The sequence below is a fragment of the Varroa jacobsoni genome, unplaced genomic scaffold, assembly GCF_002532875.2.
Source record: "Varroa jacobsoni isolate VJ856 unplaced genomic scaffold, vjacob_1.0 scaffold_571, whole genome shotgun sequence".
NCBI classification, from domain to species: domain Eukaryota; kingdom Metazoa; phylum Arthropoda; class Arachnida; order Mesostigmata; family Varroidae; genus Varroa; species Varroa jacobsoni.
Genome location: NW_019213473.1, coordinates 1 through 11,906, shown reverse-complemented (window position 1 = coordinate 11,906; position 11,906 = coordinate 1). Strand labels below are relative to the sequence as shown.

Here is an 11,906-nt window from a genome sequence, read left to right as displayed (position 1 = left end):
ATATAAACGGAAATTAGTTCCTTAAATTCTGACATCCCAGACAGGACACTTCGTTCTAAACATACGTTAAGGAGGAAAGGGTGATGTTGGGGATGTATTTGAAGATGAGAAAAATGGGTGCAGTCCTAGGAATAAAAGTTCTAATAAAGGGAATCGGGGAAAAGGGGAGGATTGCGTGGGATGCAACAATTTGTGGGAGGCCTTTACAAATATGTAAAAGTATGACATAAAATATTAAATTGCCGTTTATTACCACTGAAAGGAAAGAATATTACAGCTAGAATAAGTCCGGAAATGATATTTTATTACAATACGCTTACACTCGACTTGCATGTATATTAAAATTGTCCGAATGCGCTTAACCAATACGCATTCTGTAAACGGTAATAACGAAAACCGCGTCAAAGAAAGATGTAACCGATCGTGTAATAAAAAAATTCCCACTAATGATTAAACATTTAGTCAGTTATGCAATAAAATACTAAGCATGCGCCATATGACTGTCTAAACATGCACAGTAAAGATTCAGGATATCCGAAAACAAATAACGACCACGGCTATTTTGACAGCGATACATCGTGTCGACCACTCAGTCAAGTAAACACGCTTTTAACCTTTAACGCTGACTTAATCGAGTTGTCGGATTGAACTCGAAATACCGCCTCTACACGGAGGCCTGAAGATGCGGAGAGGACGCATAAGGAGAACAAGGGGCGTAGCTACGTTGGCTCCGGAACATCTGAATGAAGCGACGAGAGCAGCATTTTGCGTGCGAGAAGTGAATTAAGTGATTTCTAGACTATACAAACCGACATGACCGTGAAACAGCGCCGACGACGCTGGAAGGTTGAATCACAACAATTATCCGCCCGTGAAAATACCGTTGTTATAATAATTCTATTTTTAGAAACATGCAGCCACTTTCATCAGTCTATCCAGTGCAAGCTAATAAGACGCACATACACACACATAATGAGTAAGACAACAACAACAACAATAATGCCATACGGAGGTACGCGAAAAGCGGACGTTAAAATGGCCTTCTGCTACTGCTGACGGAACGTGTCTTAGTTAATAATATGTAGACAATATTTCTAAGCATACGTGATGAAGAGCAAACAACGCGGCAACCGGGCGTACTAGTTGATAATAATAACAAATACAATATTAAACTGTATTAATGAATAAATGCAATAACGCAGCAAATCAATTGACATTATCTGCTAAGTTCGTACAACAAAACTGATCTGATGAGCCCTATGTTTTAACATAGTCCATATGTTCCACCTCGAAAACAAGTTTCCTTTCTCTCTACAGTTTACTCTTTATTCAAGTCAGCTTTTAATCTTAAAGTTTAATCGTAAATGAAGTGTTTGTTGCCATATTGTTGCCCCAGTAACGCCTCAACTGCACCCCATCTAAACTAACCTGTTACAGAGGTAATTAATTATTCACACAAGAACGTTCCTTCTAAATAAAACATTTATATATCGTCCTACTTCACTACATCTTTAAAAAAGTTTCTTCCCAATCTCAATCACAGTAAACAGTTGCCGAAACTTTTCACCTTAAGCCCAAACAGTTCAGAGGGGAAAGAGTAGTCGACCTCTTTCCGGAAGTGGAAAGTGAAACAGGTGAATCGCGCGAAATTTTAAATGTTTTGTCTTTGAAACATGTTTATATGAAAGAATGATTAGGTAATTTTTTGCGCTATGTTACTATAAATAGTTAGCTATGTTACAGTGACGCTATTGAACATGAAACGGCTAACGTTTTAAACATTCTACTTATGTGAAGATCGTTTTTGTGTCATCTTCGGCCATCTAAAATACCAGCCATAAGCCGTCACTGTTATGTTGGCGTTTGTTTGTAATATCGATTCTCCGATTAGTCTGGGCTGAAAGTAAACGTCCTTCAAGTTTTCGAAATCTACACAACTAGAAGGTCAAATAACATCAAAAACAAATGTGATCCATTAAAAAATTATTTCTCTTATTTTTTGCAACGCAAATACGATTTAAGATGTTTGAATTTTTAGTGAAGATCTTTAGGTTTAAGATATATGTAGAAAAAAAGCAAGTATCAAAATGTTTCCTATACAATATATCTACATGTAAAATATAGGCTGTATGAAGGGGGATGTTACGCTTAATGCGAAGATCACTGTGAACTTCAATTAAATAAAGTCGTTTCGTATAATTGCTGCTTTCACTAAAATCTTCGAGAAAAGATTGTTAATAGTAGTGGTGGTCTAATGATTTAGGAAATTGATAATATTTTCCCTCTAAGAATTGAGCGCGGGTTCTGATGAGTGTGTTATAGAGTTTACGTAGCCCAATAATAGGTCGAGAGAACTCGTCATCAGTTTACATTAGTACTTTTTTTCGTCGTTCGTTCAAATCGAACATGCGATGTTCTTAAAGCCCAAGTAACACGGCAAATAAATACAAACGTTATATTGTAAAATTCTGCATAACGGCAAATTTATCCGACAACTGTTGAATATTAAGGATTCCGATAATTTGAATGATGATAATGAAGTTACTACAAATGCGAAATACGACAGAGCTACTGCATCAGATTGCTTATCTTTCTCTGCTTTATACATAACCAGCAGGAACAGCCAATGCAGACTACACTACACTGAACTATATCGTCAATGTCTTAATGGTTCATATAAATACTCAAAGGGTTCCTCGAGTATTGATGCCGCAGCAGTTAAATTGTCATAAAGGCCAAGAAGATCCCAATGCTTGTTTTCAGTAGGCGTAGTAGCACAGTTTACGTAGTCGTGATTAACGTACCTGTAAGTGAGCAATCTACAACTCTAATGTTACGCGAATTGGATTTTGATGTAATCCTCAAAGGGAATGAACATTGAAAGACTAATACTTTGTTAAACAGCGTTTTGTTTACTATTGTATATCCGATTGTTTCTGTCTCATTTAATGTATATAGCATATTTCGATTATATTAGGTCGGTCAATAATTTCACATTTAAAAATTGAGGTATTTTATAATGGCGCTACGTTTTGCAAGATTTTTTGGGTTCGAGGTGCGCTTGTATCTCTCGAAATCTGTAGCCGTTCACTCGGTGGTAGGCTGTCCTATTTTTAGCAGGCGAGCAGCTGCAGTTACCGATGGAAGTATATAGATTCGAGATCTGAGCATGCAAGATCTTCTCTTTAACAATACTAACCGTTTGTTCCATCAAATTGTGACCCGAGATGGAAATTGACCTCCTATTATATTCGCAGACGGCTACACTAGTGAACGGACGCAACTAAATGCGTCTTTAGGTTTTGTTTCATTGAGATACTTGCAAACTCTATATATATTTTTAAACGGGGGCTCAGAATTTTATATAAAAATTCTGAGCCCCCGTTTAAGGCGCTAGTACTTTGGAAAATGTTGCGGATCTGCTCTATTTAATCTAAAGCAAATTGCGTGGCATGTGTGATTCTGTCCTCTTCACAGAGACGTAGCTTTCTATGTAATGCAGCCATAAGCCGTTTCCACTTCTTTTTTTCGATAGGCTCAAACAGAAGTAAAACATTACAAATGTCGCGCGATTACGTGCGAATATATATATATATATATATATATACATTATCATAATTTATTTACACCTTTGTCAGGTACCGATAAAAAATATGTAAGTACTAAACGTAAGCGTCAGATTGAAAAAAGAGTCAAACCACTTTTCTCTGGTTATAGATAACAAATCTAGGATTTTCTCCCATATTGAATTAATTTACCCTTAAAAATAGCCCTCCTTTTTTAAAATCGAAAAACAAACTTGATGTTATGAACTTTAGTTAGGCCCGTAGAAAAATTTAAACCGGATTTATAGTACATATAAGTGCGTAATAATTAATTTTAAGAAAATTACCCAGAATAGCTTCTATTTTTAATATTATGTGCGGCCCGCTGATTTGTTTCCACAGCTCTGTTTACCTATGTAAATCTAACTTAACGAGTGTTTTCTGCAGCGGCAATTTCTGATTGTTTCTATTGCAAAAGCTCTTGCTTTTATGCTTTATTTGTCATGAGTTATTCTAGACGTCACAATGGTCTTTCGTTAATATTTATTCGCTAAATATTACAATAGAGATTTACTCTTCATGTCAATATCAGTAATGCGTAACACAACTTTTATTTGTAAATAAACGTGAATATATCAGCTATTACGTGTTGTACTGAATTCTGTAATGCACAATAGAACAGACGTATGTAGCAGCATCGATGGGTCAATGCCTTTTGGCCCTGACCAAGTTACAGGTCCATTTTCCTATAATCATCAAATATGACCCGATTGCAACGTGTCACATTTAGATGTTGAATGCCTCTTAGATGCTGGTTACGACAGGCCCAAAACTGCATGAGCTTTCATGTAGTTTTGGGCCTATCGTACTTTTTGTTGCTGTATAACAGACCAGAGCAGCACTCTTTAGGCTCATCGTTTCAGTGCTCTACCTTACATTTCAAGTTACATTGCGCGCTGTTTTATTGCAGCTCAAATATGTTAGCTTAGCCTCAGTGTGTTATGGCCTGCAGGTCGTGAAACGCAATGACGTCATTATTCTAAAGGAGTCAAGTACTACTATTAATACTTTAGTTTTTACTTAGGGTAACTACACAGTACAGTGTCTCTCTCGACCGTAAAGTTTTTAAAATTATGTCATTAAATTCATCAGATTTCAGTTAAGTCCTCCGAATTTTAAATTCAGTTCCATCCAGTTTCGTACAGCGCCAAGTAGCAGCGTTTCATAAGAGTTCTTTAAAATAATAGTTGAATATATATTTTATGATATATGAATCTTATTACAACTAATACTAAGTCGCTGAAGCTCCTGCACACCGGTTTTAAATTTTCTACAATTCAAGTTTGTTTCCTAAAATACTTGGTCAACTCAAACGCCAGTTAAATTGGCAGGCATAAAAAAGAGATGGAATATTCACATGGAATTTCGGTAGTTCAGGTTTGTTTAATCCCGACGCTGACGAAGAACCACAAGGTGGTAATGGGTCAATATCGGAACAGTCCATACTTACTTCTAATGGGATCATTGGTTATGGGATGATATGGGACAATTAGGAAACGATGGTTAGTCACTGTTACGTGCCGGAATAGCAGAAACATAATTAGTTTTGGCGACACGTGGTGTCTAGGTTTAAAATGGGCATTGAGGAGAGCCAGCCGCTTTAGACGGTTCGCTCTGCTCCTTCTCAGCAGCGGTACCGAAACTAAAACTCGGAATATTTACTATATGACATTGAAGCATCTAAACCAAAGTAACTGACTGCGTCAATAAAAACAGGACAACGGAATATTAAAGTAAATCACACTAAGTCAGTATAGCGAATCCTTTAGATTAAATTGGTGAAAAACCTCGTAAAAAAATGTTGGTTGAGACGTTCGATGACATTGGACAGACATCGTACGTGCGTGCTGCACGCTATGCGCCAATAGTTATACGCTTCCGATATGAATATGAATTATCCGTGAACAGGGTTGTTATGTCTGTGCTTTTTGCCAATGTATCACACATGTAGCTAAAAAAGTATTCCCTATTGACAACAGTTACTAGTCATTGTATAACTTACATGCAATCGAAATTGTTCGAGTTCACAAAAATTGTATATAGTTATTGCACGTCATGCTGCCTTAACCTAAAATAATGAAAGAGACAAATTCGAAAAAATAGAAACGAGAGAAATAAAGATAACAGTTCACCGTCATGAAATCAGAGTCAAAATTTCGAATAGTTCTCGGTTTCATCAAAAGAAAATACCTATTAATATGTAAGAATAATATTAAGGAAGTTAGTGAAACTTAATTCCAGAGAGTAACCCGCTAATCTTCCCGGGCTAAAACCATAGCATCACATTCTTTCAGCTATCACATAATTTTAGCAGTATATGCATAGATCATTGAACATGTTGAATCGATCAGATGTTCTATAGCACGAACTCCAAAATTGGCAAAGTCACTAGGACGAAGTCACTACTAGTACGAAGACACTAGGAATCTGTGTACTTTTTTTTTATAGTGACATTACGAATCAATGGCTGAAAGACTTCCTAAAAAATCTACCAGTTTCATCTTAAAAAATGCTTAGAAAGGTGCGTCATCTTCCATCCTACTTGGAAGCATTAAAATAGTCCATTATCGAAGTAATTCGAGATTGTTTCAAAGACACAAATGATACCGACTTTGTAAAATACGCCTAGCTACGATTTGCGTTAAACTACTTTGTATCCGACCTCAGATCTCCTGCACGCATTTGAATAGATGAGTAAATAGATGAGGGGCCATCAAAGCTCTGGGAAGTTTAAAACCGTAGACCTGGCGAAGGCACAATTGGTTCAGAAACAACACTATGTAGACGACGCTAGATCCGGGATGGCGCTGGCCCCTATCTGCTAAAATGCATGTACACACAGCATGTAAAAATCTACTCTGAATCGCAGACCCATTAAAAAGGCAATAACATTATGGGTGAATTTTCATATTACTCATTACGTTTTTAACTTACATGTATTTTGCTGTTTTTTACGCAAGCCGTTCCCATAACCTAACGTTTTAGATTACAGCTTTTACTCTACTTATTCGTATTTTTTCTAATAGACCACACTACAGACGCTTGTTTTCCGTTGCTTCAAGTTTAAGTTTAAATATGGTACTGGAACGAGACACTAATGCTGTTAGTCGGCTATCAGATTGCTATGCAGACGCAATAACCCGTAGACCCATTGGCTGGAGTAACTTAAAACGTCTACGGTAAAAACAGGTCGCAAATAACGGTGTCAACAAAAAACAGTGAATAGATGATTATGTAAACATGTATGAATAATTAAATAATGAAGATAGGTCAACTAGTAGATTATATACGATAATCTGAACGTGGCGGTAGAAATTGACACGGGTTTAAATCTGGTAAACTAAGTGTAGCCTTAAATCCAGGTGTGGCTAAATAAACTTCTCGTGGGGCCGCTTTGGTAGATTCTTTTTCATGAGTCGCCAATACACGGCTTTTCCGCGACGCTTGACGCTCGATTCGTATTGAATAGAATACCCACTGTTCTTGCTAGCATTAGCCCTCACGTCGTCACGCTGGTCAAAGTAGAAGTCCTTTATTCTACGCGTTTCAACACACACTCTTGTAGAAAACGTTTTTTCTTTCTTCTTCTTGCCAAACCTATAAGCTAGTGCGGGTTTAGAGTTTTTACTATGATGGAAATAAATGTCAAAAGATCTTTCAGTTTCCTTCTTCGAAAGAGTCAGTAATCTCATCAGGATGTTCTGCCAGTGTACGCACGCAAGCATATATTCAAAGGCATAGCTGGTTCTGATAATCATCCTTTTTTTTATCGACGTACAGTACAGTTTGTCTTAGGTTAATAGAATAAATATCACACTGAAGCTTGCGTACTTCTTTTACAACTTCCGGCACGTTCGTTACAGCTTAAAACAAAGGTAAACATACAGAGGTACAAAGGGAGTAGCACATAAACGCCATTAGCCTGGTTAAAGATCGATCATACGCGTGGCTCAGTTTGGATCCGAAACCAGTGAGATTTGGATCGGTGAATTCTTCGTATATTCCTGCAAAGTCAGTACGATTATTGGTCTTCACTGGCTTTCCGAGTTGCAGGCTGTAGTGTCCGCCATCTTAGGAGCATTTGGATCGCTCAAATGTTTTCACCTAATCAATCGACCCCCTTAGAACTAGGAATCAAAGAAGACAAAGCGTTTTTTTCCATTCTGTCCTCTATTATCGTCATACAGAAAAGATCCTACAAGCAAAGATGGTCACGAGTGATACAGCGAGCGAGCCCTCCTCCTGGTATCTGACGATGATCGATGTTTCGATAAGTACTAAGCGTTCATCAAAGCGTCCACATCATTTTACTAGGTTAAGATTGTACGGCTCCTACCAGCATTCACAATAGAAAAGCTAAAGCAGAAAGATTCTTACGGGATCGTGGATATGTATTACGGTGAATGTACATATAGCTTGCTCAAAATCATCTTGTTTTTTAAATGTCTAGTTGAGTTTTTATTTCAAAAACCGAACGCCTGTTTATTTGTCACAGGCGCTGGCTTAGACGGCTAGGCTTGTGGTTGGAAGACCAAGGGCCACTGCTTCAAGTTTTGCCACCTGTACGCATTACATAAAAAACCAAGTTATTTATTTGCCAAAAGCTGACCTCGGCCATCAGGGCTCATGTGACTAACTCATATATTTTGTTATATATAGAATTATATATAGATATATATATGTCTCGAGTATATTACCAGCCAGTAAGTTACGACCAATGAGCTGAGGAACGGTATACGGCGTTTAGCTATATCTACTTCAACATAGTAAAGCAATATTTTACACGAAATGGATTCATTGTAATACATAATCGACGAATTAAAAAGAACAACATTATAATACGGTTTCTAATATTTTTATTGTTATTATTACTTTCTTTATAATGCGAGCAACTGCTAGACCACTCAATAGCAGCGTCGTATCATTTGACGTAGGTGCCTGTTTTAAAAAGCACTTGTAGGTGTCTAGCAAAAATGCAACGTTTATGCCCTTAACACTATCAGCAATTAGTGCCCTTTGCGTTATTGGTCCTATACGGATTGATAGGCTCGATCAAAATGTCAAAGCAAAAATAGCCGAACGTACGGAAAACGTCTAGCCCGAATAAGAGTTGTTAACGCTTTATCGAAATACAAGTTAGAGATGGCAAATTGATACTTTTTGATACCAAATTGATACAAAAATACTTGATCTTCTCCTGCTGAACTTGATCTGTTAACTTCCCGTCATCATTTTGTATTGTAATACGTAGTATGCATTTGAAGGAATTTAATATAATATTTATTTTCACAGGTGAACATCTTCTCCCTTGTTTATGTAACGTGCCATTGACTTTACTATCTAATATTCCATATATTGTTTCTGAGTAATAACTTTTCTAATGACATACACGAAAACTTGAATATTTCTAGTGATGAAGAGCTTTTCATTAATGCACACCCAGATCTTCTAGTGCGGGATTAGAGGTGTGCTTGCGTTACGCAGGAACCTTGATGTCACGCCTTGCCACGCCTAGTAGACAAAAACTAGTGCTTCAATGAAAATAAATGGATCATGATTAGTTTCGAAAACATTTCGATGAAACGTATGAATTTTTTTGTAGATATTTGGTATGGTAAAGTAAAGGAACTGAGCCCTTGGTCGCTGGATTAAAGCGCTTTAAATTTGTTTAATTGAAACTAATGAACAATTTGCATGATCACTTCAGCCATTTTAAAAAGCTGCCTATTTCCAAGGTCAGTATGTCCTATCAGGCTGTTTCGAAAATATGCCTCGTAATTAACAGTCTGTTAATATTATTATTCGATGCACTTGGTACTTGATGCTTAGATCCCTTTACGTTCTTCAATCAAGTACAGTATTACGCTAACGTTGTGTATGATTCAGCAAAGACTATTCATTATTATTATTCTTAGGTGGCTGTTTGGTATGTACCAACTGCTTTTTTAGGGAAAAAAGGAAATCGTGTACAGCCCACAGGCTCTGTCCCCATGATAGCTTAGAAAATAGGATCTTAACCTGCTAATCATGAGGACACGTAGCGATATAAGTTCGAATTTAAGCATAAACACACTTCGTTCCGTGCTAAAAGGCGATAGAGGTCTGATGGAATGGCTAGCGGCAGCGCCGCCGCGTGTAAAAACCGGAAAATTGATTTTAGTTCACAGCTCTAGTTTTACCAGTTACTAACAAAAACGGATGCAATCTATTAATAGAATAAGAAGCACAAATAAGCATGAGAGAAACTATATATATGTATAAAGTTTGAATTGTTCAGCTTATTATATATTTAATTGTCCATATGACGAAAACTGCTTAATGAAAGGGATAGGTGGACAATGCGAAACTAGCTACGGTGCAAACTAGTAACATAACATATTGCTTTAAATAAACCATGTTCCTACTAAGGAAATTATCTTTGTGTCTACCTTCGATTTTATTAAGGCGTTCTATTACTGCAGTCTCTTATTTCGTCGGATATCTGAAGTTTTTGACACGTTTCCTTGCGTCTTTAAGCTTTTCCTAGGACGGCCTTAAGTTTCTGAAGTCTCCGAACAGCGCTCGTCTTAGACGGCACTTGAAATACATCTACTTTAGTTTATTTAGATTATGCTCTGCAGACGCAGTTCCTTCTTCCATGCGTCTACAGATAGTAAAGTCTATATATATATATATATATATAAATTTACGATCTTGTTTTGAATTAATGATCGGATGGTAACGGGGGAATAATTTACGTAAAACAACAATACCAATCATAAAAACTTCAATTTTTTGTCCTTTCCATTGTGTTCCCCTAGATTGTGCTCCCATAGCCGGGGTATGACTAAATGATTTTTACCTACAAGTAAATGAGCAACGATTGATGAGTTTTAAAAAATTCCGAAGCCCTATTGTTAATTTAACAGGTTCATTTGTTCCTTCATTTTGGAATTCACGTTGGACCCCATTTTGTAAGAACTCGCATTCCACCTTATTACTCCCATAACTGCCTATGGTGACTTGCAGAAGAACTTTGATTATCATACTAGGTATATACGGCAAATGTAATATGTTAGAAAATCTATTTGTTTTAGTGGGCTAAAAATATTAGGTTATCGTTCTGTTTTATTGATGATATTGAAGTCCGATTCTTGACACCTTTGTGTGTAAACCTACCTTATTATTTTACAATTCAAATTAGTCATTTGTGTAATCCCAATATGTGGCCAAATTGGCTAAATCGGGCGCAAAATTGACACAGAAGCCCAGCGATTGTTGGCTTCATCCATGAGTATTAGCCGACTGGCTACAGGGGCAGATCCAGGAGTGCGGCAAAGGTTCGGCGGACGTCCTCTATCACACTGATGAGCGTCTACTATACACCGCAAAGTTCTACATCTTTACCCGTTTTTCATAGTTGCCTGAGCTCTAAGCTTTTCATCTGGCAAAACCGTCAGGCCTTCCATCAGACGGCTGGGTCCCAGCATTAAGCGATATGTATCTATGCCCAATTCGTGTCTCTAAGATTACTTGCCAAATTAAGCTAACACGGGGACCTATTCAGTCGCCTATTGACCACCAATATACAATTTAGTTGAATATCATTTAAAGTCTCTGGTTTCCTGAGTTAGTAATACGGCTACCTGATAGTGACAATAAAATATATTAGGTATCGCAATAGTCGACTAATGTAAACGACGGGCCAGAGGTAAAAGCCTAAATACGGAGCCGTAACTGTTACGTAGCGCTGCACCGTACAGTATTGGGCCGGACTCTATGACGGCTGCCGGCCTCTGGCGACGCGCATCGCCGATTGAGTCTTAAGCCGATCATCCTATATTCAACCTGCCGTCGACTTTCAATGATTCGGCGAGTGCACAGTCATGCAAAACATGTATATGTATATAAAGAGAGAGTATGTATTTTGTAAAAGCACATGCCGTTCGCTTTAGACGTAGTAGTCATGCTGGTAGTAATAATAGTGAGCGCAGAATGCGGTTATGAGGAGATTGGTTGAATATACCGACCCGAATGAAGGAAGAACATGAAAAGGTGGCTGCAAGTGGTATGTAGTCCCTCTATGCGCTGATTTTAGGGTCTATCGCGGATTCGATTTTATCCACACCTGAATATGAATAAAACAAACTGTATGTTTTTGTTTGCTTAACTGCTTTTTAGATCCTGATTGAGTACTTCTTTGAATTGCTGGGTTGTCGTCAGTAAACCTATTAGGTTGTACTTTACAACACAATATCGTTTCTTTATCTTTGTTAGTGGATAGTCAATAAGGCGTCTACATAAAAATACACAACACTAACT

At 37.4% G+C, this 11,906-nt stretch overlaps 1 protein-coding gene across 4 annotated transcripts in view; it reads right to left on the bottom strand.

Annotated features, from left to right (window-relative positions):
• LOC111261594 (uncharacterized) overlaps positions 1 to 1,579 on the bottom strand; it is an 8,724-nt gene extending 7,145 nt beyond the window's left edge. The window contains exons 1-2 of one of the 4 annotated variants that reach the window (XM_022835198.2): positions 1,429 to 1,579; positions 615 to 839 (exon numbers count right to left, since the gene is read on the bottom strand). The gene's annotated coding sequence lies outside the window, so the exon portion shown is untranslated. Of the gene's footprint in view, positions 1 to 614; positions 1,085 to 1,428 lie in introns of those variants that run through there. The other 3 variants (XM_022835199.2, XM_022835197.2, XM_022835200.2) reach the window with 3 other exon arrangements.
• Positions 1,580 to 11,906: the final 10,327 nt, after the last annotated feature.